Source organism: Myiozetetes cayanensis, unplaced genomic scaffold (genome assembly GCF_022539395.1).
Source record: "Myiozetetes cayanensis isolate MyiCay16 unplaced genomic scaffold, myiCay2020 scf5-8, whole genome shotgun sequence".
NCBI classification, from domain to species: domain Eukaryota; kingdom Metazoa; phylum Chordata; class Aves; order Passeriformes; family Tyrannidae; genus Myiozetetes; species Myiozetetes cayanensis.
The window spans coordinates 112,652,719-112,659,298 of NW_026087742.1; positions in this window are offsets into that span (position 1 = coordinate 112,652,719).

Below are 6,580 nucleotides of genomic sequence, written 5' to 3' on the forward strand. Positions count from 1 at the left end.
TGGCACAATCAAATGGAATTAAAATGCACTGGCTGCTGTTTCCAGAGACTCAGAGCTGAAGTCAATCCCAAAGCAGGAGAAGGCAGAAACCTGATGTCAGTAGGGCTATGTTACACTTATCATCTCTGGCCTTCAGTTTTGTGTCTCAGAAACCACCAGCTTTCAGCACTGTCAGGATAAGCATTAATTTTTTTATATTAAGCAAGGGCAGAAACAATTAAAGCAAATATTTTATTAATAGAAGCAAATAAAGCCTTGGAAGGAAAGGCTGTGTAGGAGCAGGCTGCTTATAACTCAAAGTCTAACCCAGATCAGAACTGAAACCAGGGTCAAAAAACAGCAATAAAGAATGCTTGATAGCATTTATGCCACAGATACAGCTACAGTTCTGGAAACTTCAGTGCTCAAGTGCCAGAAAAGCCACTGGGAGCTGGGAGCTGCAAAATCTTTTCTTGCTGGAGAACAGCAAGAGCCAAAGACAAGCCCTTTTCTTGTCTTGATGTAACCTCAAAAGTCATCTGCTGGAAAAGGTTCCCAGAGGGCAGATTCAAGCTCAGCTTTAAAAGGCAAAGGCTCCACAACATGAAGAAAAATGGATCAAGAGCTTGATTTTTCTGCGTATCCCAAATTCTTTTTAAAGTCAACACAATTTACTTTCAGTTGTATTGGAATGGGGGTTCTGCTGGCCCCTAATCTGTAAAAGCCTCTTTTCAGCTGTGACTTGGACAGAATAACAGAGAAGTCTGCAGGGTTCTAAGAAATATGGTTTATATTTAACCGAGACTCACTAAACCACTTAAGCAAAAATATGCAACACAAAGCAGCCAAAAATCACGATCTTTTCTCATCTAAATAAACCAAACCAGAAATGAAGAGCAAATTATGAGTTCATTAAGCAGTTACAACCTAACAATTGGGTTATGTTTTTCCAAATTACAGCCCGTACCACAGATGAAAGTTAAGCATGTCTTCTATTTAATTTTATAATTTGCTTCATTTTATGCACCTCTAGGAATTTGCCAGGTACATTACTACCTCATTTCCTCTGAAAGTTTATTTTAAAGACAATTTTCATAAAAATTTGCACATTATTGAAGACAAAGCAGAAATTCTACTCCTTGGTTTCTTGCACGAAGGGAAGGATTTTGCCTAGGGATGAAGAGTTGGGGACAAAGGTTGTATTTTCCTCTGGGTTAGATTTTCTTTGTTTAATTATCAATCGGGGAGACTTAAATGGTCGCTGAGACATTGCCAGCTCTCCAGAGAGTGACCTTGACCAGTTTATTTCAAATAAAGAGCCATCCCACATCCAAACTAAGTTGTCTGTACAACAGCCGTGGTCCTCTGACCAGGTTTTGCATCACTCACCTGTAATCTCATCCCCTCTTCCCTGCTGTGTGGCTGCCCAGAGGAAGAGAACAGAAACAAGGGTGATCCCAGCCACTGTAGTGCCCATCCTGGATAAATGCTTCTTATGGCTTTGTTTCCAAGGTGGTAGAGCCTGACTGTCCTTACATGTAAGGCTTTTGGATTAGGGAAGAAGGTGCTCTGTTCTCTTCCCCTTTGCGGGCGGGTGATAACTCCTGGCAACAGAAACAAAGAGGATCCGCTGGGAATTTTGTTGGTTCTCTCTCCTTCACGCTCTCCCCAGAGAACCTGCCTCTTCTGCCTGTTCAGCTTGGCTCCCCCTCAGCCTGGCTTTGAGAAAAAGGCATTTCAAAACTGCTGTTCTAGCCCACGTTTATCCTTCAGAGCACTTGTTCCCTCTCACACCTTGGACGCCCAACAGCCAGGAGCAGGACTGACATACCTCAGACGTCAGATATATGTATCTGGAATTTAGTTTCTGACCACACATCAGGTGATTCTACTTTGAAGGTCTCTGATTCTGTACCTTGAACACAAACTAAGAGTGAAATCAAATGTCTATGTCAACGTTTATTCCTGAATTTAAGCTGTTTCACCAGATGCTCTCGTTGTGCTCCTCATTTCACTGCAATTTCAGCATCCCATAAACCAGAGCAACGCCAGGCAATCAAGAGCCTCATTAAGCAGGGCACGAATCAGATTTCAGGAACCAAAATCCTCCTCTTTTTGTTGTGTAAATCTTGAAGGCACATTCCCAAGATAGATGTGCCTCCAGCTTTACAATGCACGACAGTAACTTCAGTGCGATGTCACTTGGCTCGTGCAAAGAAAAGGAGTAAACACAGGGTGATATTTTTGGAGGAGCTGACACTAAAGAATGGAAAAATCACAGGTACAAATGTCAGAGCTGAGGCAATGTGTGCAGAGCAGCACTTAAATACATATCCCAGTACTGCAGACAATTTTATGAGGATGAAAGAGCCAGGTGTGAGGGATCTGGAATCACAGACTCTCATTTGTGTATGTTCCAAATATCAGTAATATCAGTAATATCACTCTTGCAAAACACTGCTGGGCCATCAGTGTGTTGACACTCAAGATGTAGGAGAGCTGGGGCCCTGCAAAAATCAAATATCAAGCTCATCAGGGGAAAAGGAAGGAAAAAAAAAAAAAAAAGAAGAAAAATAAAGGAAAATTAAACTTGCCCAGAAATTTTCTTTTAAAAAGGGGAAAATGGCTAGTGGAGAATTTTTAATTAAATTAAAAAATTAACAAGTAAAAAAAACCACCCCCAAATCAAAAAACCAAACAAAAAACCCCAAAAACAAACAAACAAAAACCCCAAACACCAAACAAACAAAATGAAAGACAAGGAAGCAAACTAAACCCCCCAAAAAACAAAAAAACACCCCAAAACAACAACAACAAAAAACAACCAAACAAACAAAACCCCCACAAAACCAAACCAAAAATACCCAAATACCAAATATATTTTGGTTTGGAAACATTTCTGCTCTGTCAAAGGAGAACATGCACCTTAGCTCTCCTTCTCCTGCACGCACCAGGATGTCTTTGCAGGCTGTATTCCCAGGTGCACCACTTACATCTCCTGTAAGCACAGGGAAGACTCTCACTGTGGGCTGTACAGAGGATGCCATCTGATTTAAAAACCCCTCTAATATATAAATAATTATTAAAAAGAAGACTCAAGACAGTGAAATTCAGTGTTCAAATAGAAATAATTCTCTTCATGGTCTAGTGGTTTTTTTAAAATTTTCTGGGGGGAAAAAAAATCTTGATTTAAATTTTTCAGCTAGCACTCAAAAAAAAAAGCCTTTAGCCCTTAGAAATTACTTGGCACCTTCTTTAAGAAGCGTGTGTCCTGCCCCATTGCAGATATAGGTAATGCCAGACTGGCATCTGAGTTGGATTGCATCTGGAGTCTCCCACTTACAATCCTAAATTGCTGGACAGGGTTGCCATATGTCTTAAGCAGTTGCTGCTTTCCAGAGTTAGTTCTAAAACAAATTTCATCATGTTCATCGCTGAGGATTTCTATGACTGAAGTGTGATCTTCTAAACTGCAGTGAAGGATGAACATCCCCATCCTAAAAGACTCAGGTTTGCCTGTTCATCCTTAGGACTCTGAAAAAACATGGATAGAACTTTGCATATTCACAGCTCAGTCTTATGGCTGGCAGCTGCAGCAGCCAGCTCAGGGCGAGGCAAACCAACAGGGAGTTGCAACTTCATTGGCAGCAGTGAATCAAACAATTCCTAAATGCAGAACATGCAGAACCCCCTTTTCAAACAAAAATGTAATTAAAGTCAGTGGGTGTTTAATCCAAGCGAGAAATGGGTACAGAAGTCATGGGAGTTTTTTCACTGAAAGGGTTGTTAAACAATTGGCAGGGGCTGCCCAGGGAGGTTTGGAGTGCCCAGCCCTGGAGGTGTCCAAGGCAGGCCTGGCTGTGGCACTCAGTGCTCTGGGCTGGGGGACAGGGTAGGGATGGGACACAGGATGGACTCGATGGGCTGGGAGGGCTTTTCCAAACTAAATGATTTTGTGAAAATTTTCTCAATCCTGCTTTGGTGGTGAGGATGGACAACGGAGGAAGGGATGGAGAAGATGTTCAGAGGAATAAAAGCCCTGGCTGCGTGGTGCTGGAAGTGAGCTGGACTCCACTGTGGAAGGAGCTCATCACAGTCCTCCCGGCACAGACATCCTGAGCTGATCAGTTCTCCTGGCTCTGTTGGGTTTTTTTCACTTGCTGCAGTTAGGTTTGTGGTGTCTGGATTGATCTAAAGTTTGCAATTCATATGAGGAAGGGCTGTGCCAATAAAAGCCACATCAAAATCCATTTGTGGATAACATTACAGGATCAAGAGGTAGATTTTTAGAGATGGGATTTGACTCTCCGAGACTGTACTATCAGTAATTGAAATATTGTGGCTGACAGCTTTCTCATCATACTTTTTAGGCATTTATTTCTTTAGACAGATTCACTTTTGATTTAATTAGTCACTTAGAAGATCTGGATCTTCTTTAGACAAGGGTTTGACACAGAAAGGTCGAATGTTCCAGTTACTGGAACATTTCTTTCTTGCTTTGTATTATTTTGTCTATAAAGTAATCACTATTTCAGATGCGGAAAACGATCGTGACATTTCAGGACATACTGATCTGCATGAGGAGAACAGAACTGTGGATTTGAGCTCATTGGGAATATAATAAAAACTCTTCTGTGCTTCAGAAGCCAGCTTGCCTTCCCATAGGTGTATAGGAGCTAAAGCTTGAGAACCATTAAATCAATTAACATACAATCATGGAATCATAGAATGGATTCTGTTGGAAGGGACCTTAAAGATCATCCAGTTCCAACCACCCCCTGCCATGGGCAAGGACACCTTCCACTATCCCAGGTTGCTCCAAGCCCATCCAACCTGGCCTTGAACACTTCCAGGGATGGGGCAGCCACAGCTTCTCAGGGCAACCTATGCCAGGGCCTCACCACCCTCACAGGGAAGAGTTTATTTCTAATATCTAAATTAAATCTGCCCTTCTTCAGTTTAAAAACATTGCCCCTTGTCCTGTCACCATTTGGGTCATATAAAATGTTCCTCTCCCTCCTTTTTATAAACCCCCTTTAGGCACTGGAACGGGCTTTAAGGTCTCCCCAAACCCTGCTCTTCTCCAGGCTGAACAGCCCCACCTTTCTCAACCTGTCCTTGTAGGAGGGATGTTCCATCCCCCTGATCATCTTTGCCAGATGCCTAAACCCTATTCTGACACAGTTTCCCTTTTTCTTGGCGTCCTTTGGACCTGCTTGTGTTGTGGACCCCAGAGCTGGAGGCAGCACTGCAGGAGGGGATCTCACAAGGGCAGAGGGCAGAATCACCTCCCTCAACCTGCTGATCACTCAAAACCCCTTCAAAACCAGCTGTCAGGAAGTTTCTCCCAGATACCTTGCCCAGGCTCCCACAGTTCCCGTCTGATTACAGCCTGTCAACCTGACAAAGCCCAGGCTGTGGCCACAGCAGACCGTGGGAGTTGATGGAGGTGCCACCAATCCTGAGGATCTGACTGTGGAAATGAAGCAATGCAGGTCAGGAAGGCAAAGGCAAAACCCTGCTGCCAGTGAAGGTGACAGGAAATTCATATGAGACTTGATTTCCATCTGATTTCTGCCACCTGACTGCATCCTCTGGTGCCTGTGGCTCCCAGTGAATTTTGTCTCAGGCACTCTTAAAAACCGCTCCTGCTGTGACATTTCAGATGTTTAGCAAGGGCTGAGCTCAAGCCAGCCTTTCCCTTAGAGGGGCAGTGCTAACGTTTCTTTCCTCTTCTCCATTCCTGATCTTTTTGAGTCCTGCAGAAAATTAATTGTCTGAGCCTGCAGCTGATCTGTCAAAACTGGCTTAAATGAGTCAGCAGGGCCAAAAGGTGTTAGGAGAGAGGAACAGGCTGACTGAGCCTGAAGTGACCTTTTTGCAGCCAAACACAAAACAAAATAAGTCATTCCTGCCATCAGGATACAAACTTATTTCTTCCTGCTTCTGAAAATGAATGTATATAATGGACACCTCAATGTCTACTCCCTGCAGAGAATGGAACTTCTCAGAAACCTTAACTATTCAGTTATCAGAGTTAAAATGCCAGTCCATGATTCCAGGGACTTGAACTCCCTGGCACTGCCACAGACCTCTTGTGCAGCCACAGGTAAGTTACACGGGTCAAATTTGGCCCTGCAGAAATCTCAGTGTTTCAGACCTTGTGAGAGTCACAGGTACAGTACTGTAAACTATGCTTTTGCTTATGTCACCTGAGGAAAAAGAGAGAAGAGAAGAGAAGAGAAGAGAAGAGAAGAGAAGAGAAGAGAAGAGAAGAGAAGAGAAGAGAAGAGAAGAGAAGAGAAGAGAAGAGAAGAGAGAAGAGAAAAAGCACTGATTTGCCACTGTATCCTAGGCCTGTGTTAGGATGGACAACTAAACTGGCAAACTTTTTAAAGTGTCCTTGTTTCCCTGAGCTTCAGACACATATCCAAAAAGTGGAATAGTAGCACTTGTGTTTTTCACTGATGCACTTCAGAGAAAAAGGCACTAAAATGAAGTGGCACACAAAAATGACAGTAAAAAATCCACTTACAGCCCTAGGAGCTCATTAGCTGAGCTGTGCGAGCAAAACAGTCCCTGACAGTGCCCAGTGATTTGT